The sequence below is a fragment of the Anomaloglossus baeobatrachus genome, unplaced genomic scaffold (assembly GCF_048569485.1).
Source record: "Anomaloglossus baeobatrachus isolate aAnoBae1 unplaced genomic scaffold, aAnoBae1.hap1 Scaffold_3124, whole genome shotgun sequence".
Taxonomy (NCBI): domain Eukaryota; kingdom Metazoa; phylum Chordata; class Amphibia; order Anura; family Aromobatidae; genus Anomaloglossus; species Anomaloglossus baeobatrachus.
Genome location: NW_027442533.1, coordinates 72,728 through 93,113, shown reverse-complemented (window position 1 = coordinate 93,113; position 20,386 = coordinate 72,728). Strand labels below are relative to the sequence as shown.

The 20,386-nt window shown below is 48.6% G+C and overlaps 10 non-coding genes and 1 pseudogene across 10 annotated transcripts; all 11 read right to left on the bottom strand.

Annotated features, from left to right (window-relative positions):
* Positions 1-3,980: 3,980 nt before the first annotated feature.
* On the bottom strand, positions 3,981-4,085 carry LOC142268979 (U2 spliceosomal RNA; annotated as a pseudogene).
* A 1,387-nt stretch (positions 4,086-5,472) lies between these two features.
* LOC142268967 (U2 spliceosomal RNA) lies at positions 5,473-5,663 on the bottom strand. Its single transcript, XR_012734538.1, has one exon. It is a non-coding gene; the product is annotated as a U2 spliceosomal RNA (small nuclear RNA).
* Positions 5,664-7,050: 1,387 nt separating this feature from the next.
* LOC142269034 (U2 spliceosomal RNA) lies at positions 7,051-7,241 on the bottom strand. The gene has a single exon (XR_012734595.1). It is a non-coding gene; the product is annotated as a U2 spliceosomal RNA (small nuclear RNA).
* Positions 7,242-8,628: 1,387 nt separating this feature from the next.
* Positions 8,629-8,819, bottom strand: LOC142269033 (U2 spliceosomal RNA). The gene has a single exon (XR_012734594.1). It is a non-coding gene; the product is annotated as a U2 spliceosomal RNA (small nuclear RNA).
* A 1,387-nt stretch (positions 8,820-10,206) lies between these two features.
* On the bottom strand, positions 10,207-10,397 carry LOC142269032 (U2 spliceosomal RNA). Its single transcript, XR_012734593.1, has one exon. It is a non-coding gene; the product is annotated as a U2 spliceosomal RNA (small nuclear RNA).
* Positions 10,398-11,784: 1,387 nt separating this feature from the next.
* Positions 11,785-11,975, bottom strand: LOC142269031 (U2 spliceosomal RNA). Its single transcript, XR_012734592.1, has one exon. It is a non-coding gene; the product is annotated as a U2 spliceosomal RNA (small nuclear RNA).
* Positions 11,976-13,362: 1,387 nt separating this feature from the next.
* LOC142269030 (U2 spliceosomal RNA) lies at positions 13,363-13,553 on the bottom strand. The gene has a single exon (XR_012734591.1). It is a non-coding gene; the product is annotated as a U2 spliceosomal RNA (small nuclear RNA).
* A 1,387-nt stretch (positions 13,554-14,940) lies between these two features.
* On the bottom strand, positions 14,941-15,131 carry LOC142269028 (U2 spliceosomal RNA). Its single transcript, XR_012734589.1, has one exon. It is a non-coding gene; the product is annotated as a U2 spliceosomal RNA (small nuclear RNA).
* Positions 15,132-16,518: 1,387 nt separating this feature from the next.
* Positions 16,519-16,709, bottom strand: LOC142269026 (U2 spliceosomal RNA). The gene has a single exon (XR_012734588.1). It is a non-coding gene; the product is annotated as a U2 spliceosomal RNA (small nuclear RNA).
* A 1,387-nt stretch (positions 16,710-18,096) lies between these two features.
* On the bottom strand, positions 18,097-18,287 carry LOC142269025 (U2 spliceosomal RNA). The gene has a single exon (XR_012734587.1). It is a non-coding gene; the product is annotated as a U2 spliceosomal RNA (small nuclear RNA).
* Positions 18,288-19,674: 1,387 nt separating this feature from the next.
* On the bottom strand, positions 19,675-19,865 carry LOC142269024 (U2 spliceosomal RNA). Its single transcript, XR_012734586.1, has one exon. It is a non-coding gene; the product is annotated as a U2 spliceosomal RNA (small nuclear RNA).
* Positions 19,866-20,386: the final 521 nt, after the last annotated feature.

Genomic DNA, 20,386 nt, shown 5'->3' with positions numbered 1-20,386 from the left:
TCCCCGAAGAGCATGGCTTCCGACTTCCCGCAGTTGACTTTGGCTCCCGAAGCCCGTCCGAAGGTCTCACAGGTCTGGACGAGGGTGTCGACTGAGCGCCGGTCCGCGCAGAAGACGGTCACGTCGTCCATGTAGAGCGAGCACTTGACCTCGAAGCGTTCTGGTCCTGGTGCGGTGATCCCTCTGATCTCTCCATTCCGCCGGATAGCCTCTGCAAAGAGTTCTATAACACAAACAAAAAGAAGAGGTGACAGAGGACAGCCTTGTCTGACCCCTGAGAGGACCGGGAAGGGGTCAGTCTTCCAGCCGTTTACCAACACCGAGCTGTGAATATCAAAATACATTAGTTGGACATACAAGCAAAACATGTTACCCAAACCTAACCTGTGCAGAGCTTTGCCCAGGAACTCATGGGAAACACGGTCGAAGGCCTTTTCCTGATCCAACGAGATCAGGGCTGCGTGCACCCGGCGGGCTTTGATGTACTCGACCGTGTCCCGCATGAGAGCCAGGCTGTCTGCGATGCGACGTCCGGGGATGCCGCAGGTCTGATCCGGGTGGATGATCCGTCCGATAACAGTCTTCAATCTCGTTGCCATCGTCTTGGCCAGGATCTTGTAGTCGACGTTCAGAAGGGTGATGGGACGCCAATTCTTCAGGTCGCACCTCTCTCCTTTACGCTTGTACAGGATCGTGACCATTCCTTCCCTCAGAGATGGAGGCATTCTGCCCTCCACCACCATCTCCTCATACAGCCCTAACAGGTCCGGACAGATTAGGTCTCCCAGCGCTACATAGAGCTCTGCTGGGAGGCCGTCACTGCCCGGTGTCCTGCCAGAACTAAAGGATTTGGCGGCCGAGAGCAGCTCGTCCACCGTCAGAGGAACATCCATGGCCGCCGCGTCTGCAGGGTCAAGATGGTTAGTGATACCTGACAGGAACTTATCGGCGGCCTCGGGGTCAGTAGTCTTGCGGGCGTAGAGTTCGCTGTAGAAGTCGCTGACGACCTTCATCACGTTCTCTTTCCCGCGTCGCATGTTTCCACTCTCGTCTCGTAGTTCATTCATGGGCGTGTGACCGGCGTGGAGTTTCCTGAAAAAGAACGAGTTACATTTCTCACCCTTCTCCAGGTTCTCCACTTTGGAACGGAAGACAATTCGCTCGGACTCCTCCTCGAAGTGCCTTTTCAGGCTCCTCTTAGTCTCCTCCAGCTCCTCTCTCACGTCCCAGCCGCATCGAAGAAGGTCCTGCAGGGAACGCAGCTCACGCTGGAGTCTCCTGAAGTCCCTCCTCTTCAGACACGCCTGTTGTTGACTCTTTGCCTGAAAGAAGAAACGGAACTCGAGTTTAACGTATTCCCACCAGTCAGAAACAGACTGGAAGCCCGCCTTGTAGGCCCGCCACGTGGAGTAGGCAGCTCTAAGCTCCTCCAGAATCTCACCCTTTTCCAGCAGAGAGCAGTTCAGCTTCCAGGAGCCCGGGCCAATGGGGAAGCCATGGCCCAGCACACCTTGAAAGTGAATGGCTCTGTGGTCAGAGAAGAAGCAGGGGACCATCGAGTGCCCACTCCGCCCAACCGCCCGAGAGGTAAACACAAAGTCAATCCTGGAACGCAGCGAGCCATCGGATCGGCACCATGAATAGTTCACGGATCCGTGTCCGATGGAGCCAACAACGTCCACAAGAGAGGCTTCGGTCACCATCTCAATGAGCAGTTTGGATGTGACGTCCAACTTGGCAGCCGTTCCAGAACTGCGTCCATCCTCCTCAATCGGGCAGTTGAAATCCCCGGCCATCACTACCGTCCTGGCGGTAGCGAGCTGAGGGCGCAGGGCTTGGAGGAGCTCCAGTCGATCGCTCTTCACAGGAGAAGCATACACATTGATGAACCTGACAGGTTCTCCCGCCCAGGTGCCATCCACGAGCAGTAACCTGCCGCAGACGATTTCCTGAACAGAGTCCAATGTGAAGGCGCTTCCCCTGATCAGCACGGCGACCCCCGCGGACCTACAGTCGCCCCCGCCAGACCAGTAGGATGGGCCATGGGTCCACTCCCTGGCCAGATGGTTGAAGGACCTAGAGGAGGGAAGGGAGCATTCCTGCAGGAAAAATACATCACTAGACTGAGTGTTAAGGAACGTAAAAATTGTCTGACGTCGGAACTTGTCTCTGATGCTCCTAACATTAATGGAAAAGATGTTAATGTTAGCAGTCATTGGAGGAAAGAGAAAGTTAGAGCAGGCGGTGTGCCTTAGTTACCACTCCGGTCGGGCGGTTCTTCCTCTTTGGCACCTGCTGGTAAGGGTATCTCCAGCAGACCCTCTTCTGCTAGCTGATCAAGCAGGGATGGTGCCTCAGTGGCTTCCGACTCCTCCATTTCTTCTTCGGCCACAAGGGACTCCACCATCTGCTCCAACACGTCCGGTTCTGGGAGGAGGCCATCCTCCTCTTCCTGGGGTGGATTGGGGTCCACAATGAACAGCTTGGAAGGTTCTGCGACAGGACTATCTTCCACCTTCCTTTTCCTTTGGCCTGTACCTGAGGAGACAAGAGCTGGAAAATCCTCCTCGGTGAAAAGTGCAAGAGTGCTGAGGCCCTCTGCTCTCATGGTCTGGGGAGGGAGAGTGGGCTTTGGGGGGGGGGTGAGGAGACCAACTGAGGAGTAGGGAAATGAGGTGGAGGTAGTGGAATCCTCAGTAGGGTTGGCCGGGGGGGGAGGGGTTTGGACAGGGGTGACAGGGGGGGGGACCAGGGAGGGGGCAACAGTTTTCTTACCCTTCTTTTCCCTGGACTCCGTGGCTGCTGGGGCATCGGCTGGAGCCACGGTCGCCGGGTTCTTGGCCGCCTTGTCCTTGGCCTCTGTGGCCTTGGTCGTAGCTGCCTTGGTCGACGAAGCTGTGATTACCCGATACTGGGTCGCCGCGGCAACCCTTGCCCAGGATTTCTCCCGCTGTGGGCAGTCCTTGTAAAGGTGGTCCGCCTGTCCACATAGGTTGCAAGTCTTCTTCTTTGGGCAGTCCTTGGAGCTGTGTCCTGTCACCCGGCAAACCCTGCAGGCGTCCTCCTTGCAGGTCTTCATCGAATGCCCTTTCCCGCCACATTTCCTGCAGTTGTGTGGCATGTCCGGGTAGTAGATGAGACCAAAGGAGTTTCCCAGAGAGAATGTCGGGGGCAGGTGCTGGAGACCATCCTCGGATGCTGGTTCCCTGTAGAGTCGAACGGTTACTGACCACTTACCCGTCCAGAATCCGTTGCCGTTAAGGATGTGGGATGGCTCCCTCACCACTGTGCAGAGACGTCCCAGGAACGTGGAGATGTCTCTTCCTGGGGTGTGCGGGTTCCGCATGGAGACCGTGATCCTCTTCTCATCCCTCTGTATAGGACAGGATCCTAAAAAGGAATGAAAAGGGGAGCCCGGCATAGCTGCGTTCATCGCCTCCCAGTATCTCCTGCAGGCATTCACCGTGGCAAAGGTTACCAGAAAAATGCCAGTCATGAAGGTCTGGACACTCAGGGTTTCCGCCCTGGAGAAGCCCTGATCCAGAATCATCTTCTTGCAGAACACGTCGCTGGACATGTCCGGCAACCTACCATCCACCGCCTTTAGCTTCAGGGCGACCGTCTGCCGCATCCAAGGCTCCAGGGTTGGAGCCTTTTCAGGCGGCGTCCGGGCTCCCTCCGGCTGGCTGGCGTCGGAGGTAGGGGCCTCTTGGGCCGAAGAAGCCTCTGGATGAGCCTTCCTGGAGGTCCCTGGGTCCTGAGCCTTCTTGGCTGCCTTCTCTGGCTTGCTTGCCATGGCTGGTTCCTGCTTGAGTTCCCGGAGCTGGATCTTGGATTCTTCTCCGGGTGTCTTCTCCCGCTGTGTTCCTCCTCGAAGTTCCTCTGGTCTCCCCAAGTCTTCTCCGAGCCTTCGTCTTCTTGCTTCTTTCTGCCAAGCTCTTCTTCCGTCCGATCTCCCTCTTCCGGTCTCGGCTGGGCTTTGGAGCTCGTCTCCCTGATCGTATCTCGTCAAGTGTAGCTAGCTCAGTTTGTTCTGATAAGAACAGATACTACACTTGATCTTAGCCAAAAGGCCGAGAAGCGATAACCAGAATTGGTTTGGGCCTCGAGTGGCACCCTGGCCTATGCCGGACACATCTTAGGGAGAGAGAGCGAGAGGGAGACAAACCCACGCCTACACAAGACATTTTGTCACCCAAGCCAACCCTTGAAAAGGCTGCTTTGCAGAGCCAAAACAAGAAGAATGGTGCGTTTTGCAGCCGCCGCCCACTGCAATGAATCTGAATAACTCCTCCTTTAGGGCGCAAGCAACTCCCCTCCCCCTTGCAGTCTTTCCAATTCACGATACAAAAAGACGGACAGGACAGGTTGCCTGACTTTCCGTCACTGCCACCCTTTGCCATCCTTACCCGTAGAAAGCCCTTTCATCATCCCCAAACCCTAATCTTTTCCCTTTCCTTCCCAGCCCCCAAACCCTGCCCTCTGTACCTTTCTCACCACCCGCTTCCCTTCTCCTGTCATCCCCCTACCACCCGGGAAAAAAAGAGATTGCCCCCTCCTTCCACTAGCCCACCCTCCCACCCAAAGAACAACTTCTTCTGCGCAGCTTGTTTTCTAGGCAGCAGCGCTATTGTGATGTCATCGGGGGGCATTGTGACAAGCCGCCAGTGTTCCGTCTCTTCATGTTGTGCACAGTTCAAACGGAAAATACATCAACAGGCAGACTACAGAAAAGCTTACTATCAAAGGTTAGAGGGGGGCTTTCTCAGAGGGCTTTTTACAGTTTTTCTATTCCCAATTAGCCGTTTAAGTGTACTTATTGAAAGTAGTAATTCTTTCATAGGCCGCCCTTTCTTAGTATTTGACGTTCCTTATATTGCGGTATGAGGCTTCGCAGTAGGTTGCAAACATTCATCACCCATGACTGTCCCCAATTGAGCTCAGAAGCTCAATGTCTATCATGACCTCTCTTTTAGAATGTCCAAGAGCAAGCAAACTATTCCTCCAGGAGAGGGCGCCAACAGACTACTAAAGAGATCATCATTACTCAAAGAAAACCCCAAAAACCAATGCATGATAGGAATAAACAGGTAACTTTCTTTGGAGTGGAAGCGGAGAGATCGCACCAGATGCCAATTCTAGATGTTATCACACCTGTGGTCACTGCAGCAGCAGGTGAATCCACTTTGTCCAAAAGGGATCTATTCCATTCAATTGCAAATGATCTAGATAAGACAGAGAACTGCAGCACGGGGACATAGCCGAGTTGGTCAGGTTGAGTGGTGATGAGTTTGCTATTTGGATGAATAAAGAAAGTCAAAAGTGTGAAAGATAAAAAACAAAAGGAGGAAGTGTGAAAAGTGAATGGGCCAAATTGAGGTGCATATGAAGACGTATGCTTTCTTCCAATTCATTAAATCGGGCTAATATGAATCAGGTGAATTGAGTTCTGCTTTTGGAAACTGGGTTAAGAAGGGGTGCACCGTTCCTGGAGGTACTGCAATACCAGGTCAATGCGTGGAGTGGACAGAGCAAGCTCTTTTTCCATCTCCCTGTTCTAAAAATCCATTTAATATATGGTCCCCAGATAGGGGACGTATCAGATATTAAACTGATAAGAACAGATACTACACTTGATCTTAGCCAAAAGGCCGAGAAGCGATAACCAGAATTGGTTTGGGCCTCGAGTGGCACCCTGGCCTATGCCGGACACATCTTAGGGAGAGAGAGCGAGAGGGAGACAAACCCACGCCTACACAAGACATTTTGTCACCCAAGCCAACCCTTGAAAAGGCTGCTTTGCAGAGCCAAAACAAGAAGAATGGTGCGTTTTGCAGCCGCCGCCCACTGCAATGAATCTGAATAACTCCTCCTTTAGGGCGCAAGCAACTCCCCTCCCCCTTGCAGTCTTTCCAATTCACGATACAAAAAGACGGACAGGACAGGTTGCCTGACTTTCCGTCACTGCCACCCTTTGCCATCCTTACCCGTAGAAAGCCCTTTCATCATCCCCAAACCCTAATCTTTTCCCTTTCCTTCCCAGCCCCCAAACCCTGCCCTCTGTACCTTTCTCACCACCCGCTTCCCTTCTCCTGTCATCCCCCTACCACCCGGGAAAAAAAGAGATTGCCCCCTCCTTCCACTAGCCCACCCTCCCACCCAAAGAACAACTTCTTCTGCGCAGCTTGTTTTCTAGGCAGCAGCGCTATTGTGATGTCATCGGGGGGCATTGTGACAAGCCGCCAGTGTTCCGTCTCTTCATGTTGTGCACAGTTCAAACGGAAAATACATCAACAGGCAGACTACAGAAAAGCTTACTATCAAAGGTTAGAGGGGGGCTTTCTCAGAGGGCTTTTTACAGTTTTTCTATTCCCAATTAGCCGTTTAAGTGTACTTATTGAAAGTAGTAATTCTTTCATAGGCCGCCCTTTCTTAGTATTTGACGTTCCTTATATTGCGGTATGAGGCTTCGCAGTAGGTTGCAAACATTCATCACCCATGACTGTCCCCAATTGAGCTCAGAAGCTCAATGTCTATCATGACCTCTCTTTTAGAATGTCCAAGAGCAAGCAAACTATTCCTCCAGGAGAGGGCGCCAACAGACTACTAAAGAGATCATCATTACTCAAAGAAAACCCCAAAAACCAATGCATGATAGGAATAAACAGGTAACTTTCTTTGGAGTGGAAGCGGAGAGATCGCACCAGATGCCAATTCTAGATGTTATCACACCTGTGGTCACTGCAGCAGCAGGTGAATCCACTTTGTCCAAAAGGGATCTATTCCATTCAATTGCAAATGATCTAGATAAGACAGAGAACTGCAGCACGGGGACATAGCCGAGTTGGTCAGGTTGAGTGGTGATGAGTTTGCTATTTGGATGAATAAAGAAAGTCAAAAGTGTGAAAGATAAAAAACAAAAGGAGGAAGTGTGAAAAGTGAATGGGCCAAATTGAGGTGCATATGAAGACGTATGCTTTCTTCCAATTCATTAAATCGGGCTAATATGAATCAGGTGAATTGAGTTCTGCTTTTGGAAACTGGGTTAAGAAGGGGTGCACCGTTCCTGGAGGTACTGCAATACCAGGTCAATGCGTGGAGTGGACAGAGCAAGCTCTTTTTCCATCTCCCTGTTCTAAAAATCCATTTAATATATGGTCCCCAGATAGGGGACGTATCAGATATTAAACTGATAAGAACAGATACTACACTTGATCTTAGCCAAAAGGCCGAGAAGCGATAACCAGAATTGGTTTGGGCCTCGAGTGGCACCCTGGCCTATGCCGGACACATCTTAGGGAGAGAGAGCGAGAGGGAGACAAACCCACGCCTACACAAGACATTTTGTCACCCAAGCCAACCCTTGAAAAGGCTGCTTTGCAGAGCCAAAACAAGAAGAATGGTGCGTTTTGCAGCCGCCGCCCACTGCAATGAATCTGAATAACTCCTCCTTTAGGGCGCAAGCAACTCCCCTCCCCCTTGCAGTCTTTCCAATTCACGATACAAAAAGACGGACAGGACAGGTTGCCTGACTTTCCGTCACTGCCACCCTTTGCCATCCTTACCCGTAGAAAGCCCTTTCATCATCCCCAAACCCTAATCTTTTCCCTTTCCTTCCCAGCCCCCAAACCCTGCCCTCTGTACCTTTCTCACCACCCGCTTCCCTTCTCCTGTCATCCCCCTACCACCCGGGAAAAAAAGAGATTGCCCCCTCCTTCCACTAGCCCACCCTCCCACCCAAAGAACAACTTCTTCCGCGCAGCTTGTTTTCTAGGCAGCAGCGCTATTGTGATGTCATCGGGGGGCATTGTGACAAGCCGCCAGTGTTCCGTCTCTTCATGTTGTGCACAGTTCAAACGGAAAATACATCAACAGGCAGACTACAGAAAAGCTTACTATCAAAGGTTAGAGGGGGGCTTTCTCAGAGGGCTTTTTACAGTTTTTCTATTCCCAATTAGCCGTTTAAGTGTACTTATTGAAAGTAGTAATTCTTTCATAGGCCGCCCTTTCTTAGTATTTGACGTTCCTTATATTGCGGTATGAGGCTTCGCAGTAGGTTGCAAACATTCATCACCCATGACTGTCCCCAATTGAGCTCAGAAGCTCAATGTCTATCATGACCTCTCTTTTAGAATGTCCAAGAGCAAGCAAACTATTCCTCCAGGAGAGGGCGCCAACAGACTACTAAAGAGATCATCATTACTCAAAGAAAACCCCAAAAACCAATGCATGATAGGAATAAACAGGTAACTTTCTTTGGAGTGGAAGCGGAGAGATCGCACCAGATGCCAATTCTAGATGTTATCACACCTGTGGTCACTGCAGCAGCAGGTGAATCCACTTTGTCCAAAAGGGATCTATTCCATTCAATTGCAAATGATCTAGATAAGACAGAGAACTGCAGCACGGGGACATAGCCGAGTTGGTCAGGTTGAGTGGTGATGAGTTTGCTATTTGGATGAATAAAGAAAGTCAAAAGTGTGAAAGATAAAAAACAAAAGGAGGAAGTGTGAAAAGTGAATGGGCCAAATTGAGGTGCATATGAAGACGTATGCTTTCTTCCAATTCATTAAATCGGGCTAATATGAATCAGGTGAATTGAGTTCTGCTTTTGGAAACTGGGTTAAGAAGGGGTGCACCGTTCCTGGAGGTACTGCAATACCAGGTCAATGCGTGGAGTGGACAGAGCAAGCTCTTTTTCCATCTCCCTGTTCTAAAAATCCATTTAATATATGGTCCCCAGATAGGGGACGTATCAGATATTAAACTGATAAGAACAGATACTACACTTGATCTTAGCCAAAAGGCCGAGAAGCGATAACCAGAATTGGTTTGGGCCTCGAGTGGCACCCTGGCCTATGCCGGACACATCTTAGGGAGAGAGAGCGAGAGGGAGACAAACCCACGCCTACACAAGACATTTTGTCACCCAAGCCAACCCTTGAAAAGGCTGCTTTGCAGAGCCAAAACAAGAAGAATGGTGCGTTTTGCAGCCGCCGCCCACTGCAATGAATCTGAATAACTCCTCCTTTAGGGCGCAAGCAACTCCCCTCCCCCTTGCAGTCTTTCCAATTCACGATACAAAAAGACGGACAGGACAGGTTGCCTGACTTTCCGTCACTGCCACCCTTTGCCATCCTTACCCGTAGAAAGCCCTTTCATCATCCCCAAACCCTAATCTTTTCCCTTTCCTTCCCAGCCCCCAAACCCTGCCCTCTGTACCTTTCTCACCACCCGCTTCCCTTCTCCTGTCATCCCCCTACCACCCGGGAAAAAAAGAGATTGCCCCCTCCTTCCACTAGCCCACCCTCCCACCCAAAGAACAACTTCTTCTGCGCAGCTTGTTTTCTAGGCAGCAGCGCTATTGTGATGTCATCGGGGGGCATTGTGACAAGCCGCCAGTGTTCCGTCTCTTCATGTTGTGCACAGTTCAAACGGAAAATACATCAACAGGCAGACTACAGAAAAGCTTACTATCAAAGGTTAGAGGGGGGCTTTCTCAGAGGGCTTTTTACAGTTTTTCTATTCCCAATTAGCCGTTTAAGTGTACTTATTGAAAGTAGTAATTCTTTCATAGGCCGCCCTTTCTTAGTATTTGACGTTCCTTATATTGCGGTATGAGGCTTCGCAGTAGGTTGCAAACATTCATCACCCATGACTGTCCCCAATTGAGCTCAGAAGCTCAATGTCTATCATGACCTCTCTTTTAGAATGTCCAAGAGCAAGCAAACTATTCCTCCAGGAGAGGGCGCCAACAGACTACTAAAGAGATCATCATTACTCAAAGAAAACCCCAAAAACCAATGCATGATAGGAATAAACAGGTAACTTTCTTTGGAGTGGAAGCGGAGAGATCGCACCAGATGCCAATTCTAGATGTTATCACACCTGTGGTCACTGCAGCAGCAGGTGAATCCACTTTGTCCAAAAGGGATCTATTCCATTCAATTGCAAATGATCTAGATAAGACAGAGAACTGCAGCACGGGGACATAGCCGAGTTGGTCAGGTTGAGTGGTGATGAGTTTGCTATTTGGATGAATAAAGAAAGTCAAAAGTGTGAAAGATAAAAAACAAAAGGAGGAAGTGTGAAAAGTGAATGGGCCAAATTGAGGTGCATATGAAGACGTATGCTTTCTTCCAATTCATTAAATCGGGCTAATATGAATCAGGTGAATTGAGTTCTGCTTTTGGAAACTGGGTTAAGAAGGGGTGCACCGTTCCTGGAGGTACTGCAATACCAGGTCAATGCGTGGAGTGGACAGAGCAAGCTCTTTTTCCATCTCCCTGTTCTAAAAATCCATTTAATATATGGTCCCCAGATAGGGGACGTATCAGATATTAAACTGATAAGAACAGATACTACACTTGATCTTAGCCAAAAGGCCGAGAAGCGATAACCAGAATTGGTTTGGGCCTCGAGTGGCACCCTGGCCTATGCCGGACACATCTTAGGGAGAGAGAGCGAGAGGGAGACAAACCCACGCCTACACAAGACATTTTGTCACCCAAGCCAACCCTTGAAAAGGCTGCTTTGCAGAGCCAAAACAAGAAGAATGGTGCGTTTTGCAGCCGCCGCCCACTGCAATGAATCTGAATAACTCCTCCTTTAGGGCGCAAGCAACTCCCCTCCCCCTTGCAGTCTTTCCAATTCACGATACAAAAAGACGGACAGGACAGGTTGCCTGACTTTCCGTCACTGCCACCCTTTGCCATCCTTACCCGTAGAAAGCCCTTTCATCATCCCCAAACCCTAATCTTTTCCCTTTCCTTCCCAGCCCCCAAACCCTGCCCTCTGTACCTTTCTCACCACCCGCTTCCCTTCTCCTGTCATCCCCCTACCACCCGGGAAAAAAAGAGATTGCCCCCTCCTTCCACTAGCCCACCCTCCCACCCAAAGAACAACTTCTTCTGCGCAGCTTGTTTTCTAGGCAGCAGCGCTATTGTGATGTCATCGGGGGGCATTGTGACAAGCCGCCAGTGTTCCGTCTCTTCATGTTGTGCACAGTTCAAACGGAAAATACATCAACAGGCAGACTACAGAAAAGCTTACTATCAAAGGTTAGAGGGGGGCTTTCTCAGAGGGCTTTTTACAGTTTTTCTATTCCCAATTAGCCGTTTAAGTGTACTTATTGAAAGTAGTAATTCTTTCATAGGCCGCCCTTTCTTAGTATTTGACGTTCCTTATATTGCGGTATGAGGCTTCGCAGTAGGTTGCAAACATTCATCACCCATGACTGTCCCCAATTGAGCTCAGAAGCTCAATGTCTATCATGACCTCTCTTTTAGAATGTCCAAGAGCAAGCAAACTATTCCTCCAGGAGAGGGCGCCAACAGACTACTAAAGAGATCATCATTACTCAAAGAAAACCCCAAAAACCAATGCATGATAGGAATAAACAGGTAACTTTCTTTGGAGTGGAAGCGGAGAGATCGCACCAGATGCCAATTCTAGATGTTATCACACCTGTGGTCACTGCAGCAGCAGGTGAATCCACTTTGTCCAAAAGGGATCTATTCCATTCAATTGCAAATGATCTAGATAAGACAGAGAACTGCAGCACGGGGACATAGCCGAGTTGGTCAGGTTGAGTGGTGATGAGTTTGCTATTTGGATGAATAAAGAAAGTCAAAAGTGTGAAAGATAAAAAACAAAAGGAGGAAGTGTGAAAAGTGAATGGGCCAAATTGAGGTGCATATGAAGACGTATGCTTTCTTCCAATTCATTAAATCGGGCTAATATGAATCAGGTGAATTGAGTTCTGCTTTTGGAAACTGGGTTAAGAAGGGGTGCACCGTTCCTGGAGGTACTGCAATACCAGGTCAATGCGTGGAGTGGACAGAGCAAGCTCTTTTTCCATCTCCCTGTTCTAAAAATCCATTTAATATATGGTCCCCAGATAGGGGACGTATCAGATATTAAACTGATAAGAACAGATACTACACTTGATCTTAGCCAAAAGGCCGAGAAGCGATAACCAGAATTGGTTTGGGCCTCGAGTGGCACCCTGGCCTATGCCGGACACATCTTAGGGAGAGAGAGCGAGAGGGAGACAAACCCACGCCTACACAAGACATTTTGTCACCCAAGCCAACCCTTGAAAAGGCTGCTTTGCAGAGCCAAAACAAGAAGAATGGTGCGTTTTGCAGCCGCCGCCCACTGCAATGAATCTGAATAACTCCTCCTTTAGGGCGCAAGCAACTCCCCTCCCCCTTGCAGTCTTTCCAATTCACGATACAAAAAGACGGACAGGACAGGTTGCCTGACTTTCCGTCACTGCCACCCTTTGCCATCCTTACCCGTAGAAAGCCCTTTCATCATCCCCAAACCCTAATCTTTTCCCTTTCCTTCCCAGCCCCCAAACCCTGCCCTCTGTACCTTTCTCACCACCCGCTTCCCTTCTCCTGTCATCCCCCTACCACCCGGGAAAAAAAGAGATTGCCCCCTCCTTCCACTAGCCCACCCTCCCACCCAAAGAACAACTTCTTCTGCGCAGCTTGTTTTCTAGGCAGCAGCGCTATTGTGATGTCATCGGGGGGCATTGTGACAAGCCGCCAGTGTTCCGTCTCTTCATGTTGTGCACAGTTCAAACGGAAAATACATCAACAGGCAGACTACAGAAAAGCTTACTATCAAAGGTTAGAGGGGGGCTTTCTCAGAGGGCTTTTTACAGTTTTTCTATTCCCAATTAGCCGTTTAAGTGTACTTATTGAAAGTAGTAATTCTTTCATAGGCCGCCCTTTCTTAGTATTTGACGTTCCTTATATTGCGGTATGAGGCTTCGCAGTAGGTTGCAAACATTCATCACCCATGACTGTCCCCAATTGAGCTCAGAAGCTCAATGTCTATCATGACCTCTCTTTTAGAATGTCCAAGAGCAAGCAAACTATTCCTCCAGGAGAGGGCGCCAACAGACTACTAAAGAGATCATCATTACTCAAAGAAAACCCCAAAAACCAATGCATGATAGGAATAAACAGGTAACTTTCTTTGGAGTGGAAGCGGAGAGATCGCACCAGATGCCAATTCTAGATGTTATCACACCTGTGGTCACTGCAGCAGCAGGTGAATCCACTTTGTCCAAAAGGGATCTATTCCATTCAATTGCAAATGATCTAGATAAGACAGAGAACTGCAGCACGGGGACATAGCCGAGTTGGTCAGGTTGAGTGGTGATGAGTTTGCTATTTGGATGAATAAAGAAAGTCAAAAGTGTGAAAGATAAAAAACAAAAGGAGGAAGTGTGAAAAGTGAATGGGCCAAATTGAGGTGCATATGAAGACGTATGCTTTCTTCCAATTCATTAAATCGGGCTAATATGAATCAGGTGAATTGAGTTCTGCTTTTGGAAACTGGGTTAAGAAGGGGTGCACCGTTCCTGGAGGTACTGCAATACCAGGTCAATGCGTGGAGTGGACAGAGCAAGCTCTTTTTCCATCTCCCTGTTCTAAAAATCCATTTAATATATGGTCCCCAGATAGGGGACGTATCAGATATTAAACTGATAAGAACAGATACTACACTTGATCTTAGCCAAAAGGCCGAGAAGCGATAACCAGAATTGGTTTGGGCCTCGAGTGGCACCCTGGCCTATGCCGGACACATCTTAGGGAGAGAGAGCGAGAGGGAGACAAACCCACGCCTACACAAGACATTTTGTCACCCAAGCCAACCCTTGAAAAGGCTGCTTTGCAGAGCCAAAACAAGAAGAATGGTGCGTTTTGCAGCCGCCGCCCACTGCAATGAATCTGAATAACTCCTCCTTTAGGGCGCAAGCAACTCCCCTCCCCCTTGCAGTCTTTCCAATTCACGATACAAAAAGACGGACAGGACAGGTTGCCTGACTTTCCGTCACTGCCACCCTTTGCCATCCTTACCCGTAGAAAGCCCTTTCATCATCCCCAAACCCTAATCTTTTCCCTTTCCTTCCCAGCCCCCAAACCCTGCCCTCTGTACCTTTCTCACCACCCGCTTCCCTTCTCCTGTCATCCCCCTACCACCCGGGAAAAAAAGAGATTGCCCCCTCCTTCCACTAGCCCACCCTCCCACCCAAAGAACAACTTCTTCTGCGCAGCTTGTTTTCTAGGCAGCAGCGCTATTGTGATGTCATCGGGGGGCATTGTGACAAGCCGCCAGTGTTCCGTCTCTTCATGTTGTGCACAGTTCAAACGGAAAATACATCAACAGGCAGACTACAGAAAAGCTTACTATCAAAGGTTAGAGGGGGGCTTTCTCAGAGGGCTTTTTACAGTTTTTCTATTCCCAATTAGCCGTTTAAGTGTACTTATTGAAAGTAGTAATTCTTTCATAGGCCGCCCTTTCTTAGTATTTGACGTTCCTTATATTGCGGTATGAGGCTTCGCAGTAGGTTGCAAACATTCATCACCCATGACTGTCCCCAATTGAGCTCAGAAGCTCAATGTCTATCATGACCTCTCTTTTAGAATGTCCAAGAGCAAGCAAACTATTCCTCCAGGAGAGGGCGCCAACAGACTACTAAAGAGATCATCATTACTCAAAGAAAACCCCAAAAACCAATGCATGATAGGAATAAACAGGTAACTTTCTTTGGAGTGGAAGCGGAGAGATCGCACCAGATGCCAATTCTAGATGTTATCACACCTGTGGTCACTGCAGCAGCAGGTGAATCCACTTTGTCCAAAAGGGATCTATTCCATTCAATTGCAAATGATCTAGATAAGACAGAGAACTGCAGCACGGGGACATAGCCGAGTTGGTCAGGTTGAGTGGTGATGAGTTTGCTATTTGGATGAATAAAGAAAGTCAAAAGTGTGAAAGATAAAAAACAAAAGGAGGAAGTGTGAAAAGTGAATGGGCCAAATTGAGGTGCATATGAAGACGTATGCTTTCTTCCAATTCATTAAATCGGGCTAATATGAATCAGGTGAATTGAGTTCTGCTTTTGGAAACTGGGTTAAGAAGGGGTGCACCGTTCCTGGAGGTACTGCAATACCAGGTCAATGCGTGGAGTGGACAGAGCAAGCTCTTTTTCCATCTCCCTGTTCTAAAAATCCATTTAATATATGGTCCCCAGATAGGGGACGTATCAGATATTAAACTGATAAGAACAGATACTACACTTGATCTTAGCCAAAAGGCCGAGAAGCGATAACCAGAATTGGTTTGGGCCTCGAGTGGCACCCTGGCCTATGCCGGACACATCTTAGGGAGAGAGAGCGAGAGGGAGACAAACCCACGCCTACACAAGACATTTTGTCACCCAAGCCAACCCTTGAAAAGGCTGCTTTGCAGAGCCAAAACAAGAAGAATGGTGCGTTTTGCAGCCGCCGCCCACTGCAATGAATCTGAATAACTCCTCCTTTAGGGCGCAAGCAACTCCCCTCCCCCTTGCAGTCTTTCCAATTCACGATACAAAAAGACGGACAGGACAGGTTGCCTGACTTTCCGTCACTGCCACCCTTTGCCATCCTTACCCGTAGAAAGCCCTTTCATCATCCCCAAACCCTAATCTTTTCCCTTTCCTTCCCAGCCCCCAAACCCTGCCCTCTGTACCTTTCTCACCACCCGCTTCCCTTCTCCTGTCATCCCCCTACCACCCGGGAAAAAAAGAGATTGCCCCCTCCTTCCACTAGCCCACCCTCCCACCCAAAGAACAACTTCTTCTGCGCAGCTTGTTTTCTAGGCAGCAGCGCTATTGTGATGTCATCGGGGGGCATTGTGACAAGCCGCCAGTGTTCCGTCTCTTCATGTTGTGCACAGTTCAAACGGAAAATACATCAACAGGCAGACTACAGAAAAGCTTACTATCAAAGGTTAGAGGGGGGCTTTCTCAGAGGGCTTTTTACAGTTTTTCTATTCCCAATTAGCCGTTTAAGTGTACTTATTGAAAGTAGTAATTCTTTCATAGGCCGCCCTTTCTTAGTATTTGACGTTCCTTATATTGCGGTATGAGGCTTCGCAGTAGGTTGCAAACATTCATCACCCATGACTGTCCCCAATTGAGCTCAGAAGCTCAATGTCTATCATGACCTCTCTTTTAGAATGTCCAAGAGCAAGCAAACTATTCCTCCAGGAGAGGGCGCCAACAGACTACTAAAGAGATCATCATTACTCAAAGAAAACCCCAAAAACCAATGCATGATAGGAATAAACAGGTAACTTTCTTTGGAGTGGAAGCGGAGAGATCGCACCAGATGCCAATTCTAGATGTTATCACACCTGTGGTCACTGCAGCAGCAGGTGAATCCACTTTGTCCAAAAGGGATCTATTCCATTCAATTGCAAATGATCTAGATAAGACAGAGAACTGCAGCACGGGGACATAGCCGAGTTGGTCAGGTTGAGTGGTGATGAGTTTGCTATTTGGATGAATAAAGAAAGTCAAAAGTGTGAAAGATAAAAAACAAAAGGAGGAAGTGTGAAAAGTGAATGGGCCAAATTGAGGTGCATATGAAGACGTATGCTTTCTTCCAATTCATTAAATCGGGCTAATATGAATCAGGTGAATTGAGTTCTGCTTTTGGAAACTGGGTTAAGAAGGGGTGCACCGTTCCTGGAGGTACTGCAATACCAGGTCAATGCGTGGAGTGGACAGAGCAAGCTCTTTTTCCATCTCCCTGTTCTAAAAATCCATTTAATATATGGTCCCCAGATAGGGGACGTATCAGATATTAAACTGATAAGAACAGATACTACACTTGATCTTAGCCAAAAGGCCGAGAAGCGATAACCAGAATTGGTTTGGGCCTCGAGTGGCACCCTGGCCTATGCCGGACACATCTTAGGGAGAGAGAGCGAGAGGGAGACAAACCCACGCCTACACAAGACATTTTGTCACCCAAGCCAACCCTTGAAAAGGCTGCTTTGCAGAGCCAAAACAAGAAGAATGGTGCGTTTTGCAGCCGCCGCCCACTGCAATGAATCTGAATAACTCCTCCTTTAGGGCGCAAGCAACTCCCCTCCCCCTTGCAGTCTTTCCAATTCACGATACAAAAAGACGGACAGGACAGGTTGCCTGACTTTCCGTCACTGCCACCCTTTGCCATCCTTACCCGTAGAAAGCCCTTTCATCATCCCCAAACCCTAATCTTTTCCCTTTCCTTCCCAGCCCCCAAACCCTGCCCTCTGTACCTTTCTCACCACCCGCTTCCCTTCTCCTGTCATCCCCCTACCACCCGGGAAAAAAAGAGATTGCCCCCTCCTTCCACTAGCCCACCCTCCCACCCAAAGAACAACTTCTTCTGCGCAGCTTGTTTTCTAGGCAGCAGCGCTATTGTGATGTCATCGGGGGGCATTGTGACAAGCCGCCAGTGTTCCGTCTCTTCATGTTGTGCACAGTTCAAACGGAAAATACATCAACAGGCAGACTACAGAAAAGCTTACTATCAAAGGTTAGAGGGGGGCTTTCTCAGAGGGCTTTTTACAGTTTTTCTATTCCCAATTAGCCGTTTAAGTGTACTTATTGAAAGTAGTAATTCTTTCATAGGCCGCCCTTTCTTAGTATTTGACGTTCCTTATATTGCGGTATGAGGCTTCGCAGTAGGTTGCAAACATTCATCACCCATGACTGTCCCCAATTGAGCTCAGAAGCTCAATGTCTATCATGACCTCTCTTTTAGAATGTCCAAGAGCAAGCAAACTATTCCTCCAGGAGAGGGCGCCAACAGACTACTAAAGAGATCATCATTACTCAAAGAAAACCCCAAAAACCAATGCATGATAGGAATAAACAGGTAACTTTCTTTGGAGTGGAAGCGGAGAGATCGCACCAGATGCCAATTCTAGATGTTATCACACCTGTGGTCACTGCAGCAGCAGGTGAATCCACTTTGTCCAAAAGGGATCTATTCCATTCAATTGCAAATGATCTAGATAAGACAGAGAACTGCAGCACGGGGACATAGCCGAGTTGGTCAGGTTGAGTGGTGATGAGTTTGCTATTTGGATGAATAAAGAAAGTCAAAAGTGTGAAAGATAAAAAACAAAAGGAGGAAGTGTGAAAAGTGAATGGGCCAAATTGAGGTGCATATGAAGACGTATGCTTTCTTCCAATTCATTAAATCGGGCTAATATGAATCAGGTGAATTGAGTTCTGCTTTTGGAAACTGGGTTAAGAAGGGGTGCACCGTTCCTGGAGGTACTGCAATACCAGGTCAATGCGTGGAGTGGACAGAGCAAGCTCTTTTTCCATCTCCCTGTTCTAAAAATCCATTTAATATATGGTCCCCAGATAGGGGACGTATCAGATATTAAACTGATAAGAACAGATACTACACTTGATCTTAGCCAAAAGGCCGAGAAGCGATAACCAGAATTGGTTTGGGCCTCGAGTGGCACCCTGGCCTATGCCGGACACATCTTAGGGAGAGAGAGCGAGAGGGAGACAAACCCACGCCTACACAAGACATTTTGTCACCCAAGCCAACCCTTGAAAAGGCTGCTTTGCAGAGCCAAAACAAGAAGAATGGTGCGTTTTGCAGCCGCCGCCCACTGCAATGAATCTGAATAACTCCTCCTTTAGGGCGCAAGCAACTCCCCTCCCCCTTGCAGTCTTTCCAATTCACGATACAAAAAGACGGACAGGACAGGTTGCCTGACTTTCCGTCACTGCCACCCTTTGCCATCCTTACCCGTAGAAAGCCCTTTCATCATCCCCAAACCCTAATCTTTTCCCTTTCCTTCCCAGCCCCCAAACCCTGCCCTCTGTACCTTTCTCACCACCCGCTTCCCTTCTCCTGTCATCCCCCTACCACCCGGGAAAAAAAGAGATTGCCCCCTCCTTCCACTAGCCCACCCTCCCACCCAAAGAACAACTTCTTCTGCGCAGCTTGTTTTCTAGGCAGCAGCGCTATTGTGATGTCATCGGGGGGCATTGTGACAAGCCGCCAGTGTTCCGTCTCTTCATGTTGTGCACAGTTCAAACGGAAAATACATCAACAGGCAGACTACAGAAAAGCTTACTATCAAAGGTTAGAGGGGGGCTTTCTCAGAGGGCTTTTTACAGTTTTTCTATTCCCAATTAGCCGTTTAAGTGTACTTATTGAAAGTAGTAATTCTTTCATAGGCCGCCCTTTCTTAGTATTTGACGTTCCTTATATTGCGGTATGAGGCTTCGCAGTAGGTTGCAAACATTCATCACCCATGACTGTCCCCAATTGAGCTCAGAAGCTCAATGTCTATCATGACCTCTCTTTTAGAATGTCCAAGAGCAAGCAAACTATTCCTCCAGGAGAGGGCGCCAACAGACTACTAAAGAGATCATCATTACTCAAAGAAAACCCCAAAAACCAATGCATGATAGGAATAAACAGGTAACTTTCTTTGGAGTGGAAGCGGAGAGATCGCACCAGATGCCAATTCTAGATGTTATCACACCTGTGGTCACTGCAGCAGCAGGTGAATCCACTTTGTCCAAAAGGGATCTATTCCATTCAATTGCAAATGATCTAGATAAGACAGAGAACTGCAGCACGGGGACATAGCCGAGTTGGTCAGGTTGAGTGGTGATGAGTTTGCTATTTGGATGAATAAAGAAAGTCAAAAGTGTGAAAGATAAAAAACAAAAGGAGGAAGTGTGAAAAGTGAATGGGCCAAATTGAGGTGCATATGAAGACGTATGCTTTCTTCCAATTCATTAAATCGGGCTAATATGAATCAGGTGAATTGAGTTCTGCTTTTGGAAACTGGGTTAAGAAGGGGTGCACCGTTCCTGGAGGTACTGCAATACCAGGTCAATGCGTGGAGTGGACAGAGCAAGCTCTTTTTCCATCTCCCTGTTCTAAAAATCCATTTAATATATGGTCCCCAGATAGGGGACGTATCAGATATTAAACTGATAAGAACAGATACTACACTTGATCTTAGCCAAAAGGCCGAGAAGCGATAACCAGAATTGGTTTGGGCCTCGAGTGGCACCCTGGCCTATGCCGGACACATCTTAGGGAGAGAGAGCGAGAGGGAGACAAACCCACGCCTACACAAGACATTTTGTCACCCAAGCCAACCCTTGAAAAGGCTGCTTTGCAGAGCCAAAACAAGAAGAATGGTGCGTTTTGCAGCCGCCGCCCACTGCAATGAATCTGAATAACTCCTCCTTTAGGGCGCAAGCAACTCCCCTCCCCCTTGCAGTCTTTCCAATTCACGATACAAAAAGACGGACAGGACAGGTTGCCTGACTTTCCGTCACTGCCACCCTTTGCCATCCTTACCCGTAGAAAGCCCTTTCATCATCCCCAAACCCTAATCTTTTCCCTTTCCTTCCCAGCCCCCAAACCCTGCCCTCTGTACCTTTCTCACCACCCGCTTCCCTTCTCCTGTCATCCCCCTACCACCCGGGAAAAAAAGAGATTGCCCCCTCCTTCCACTAGCCCACCCTCCCACCCAAAGAACAACTTCTTCTGCGCAG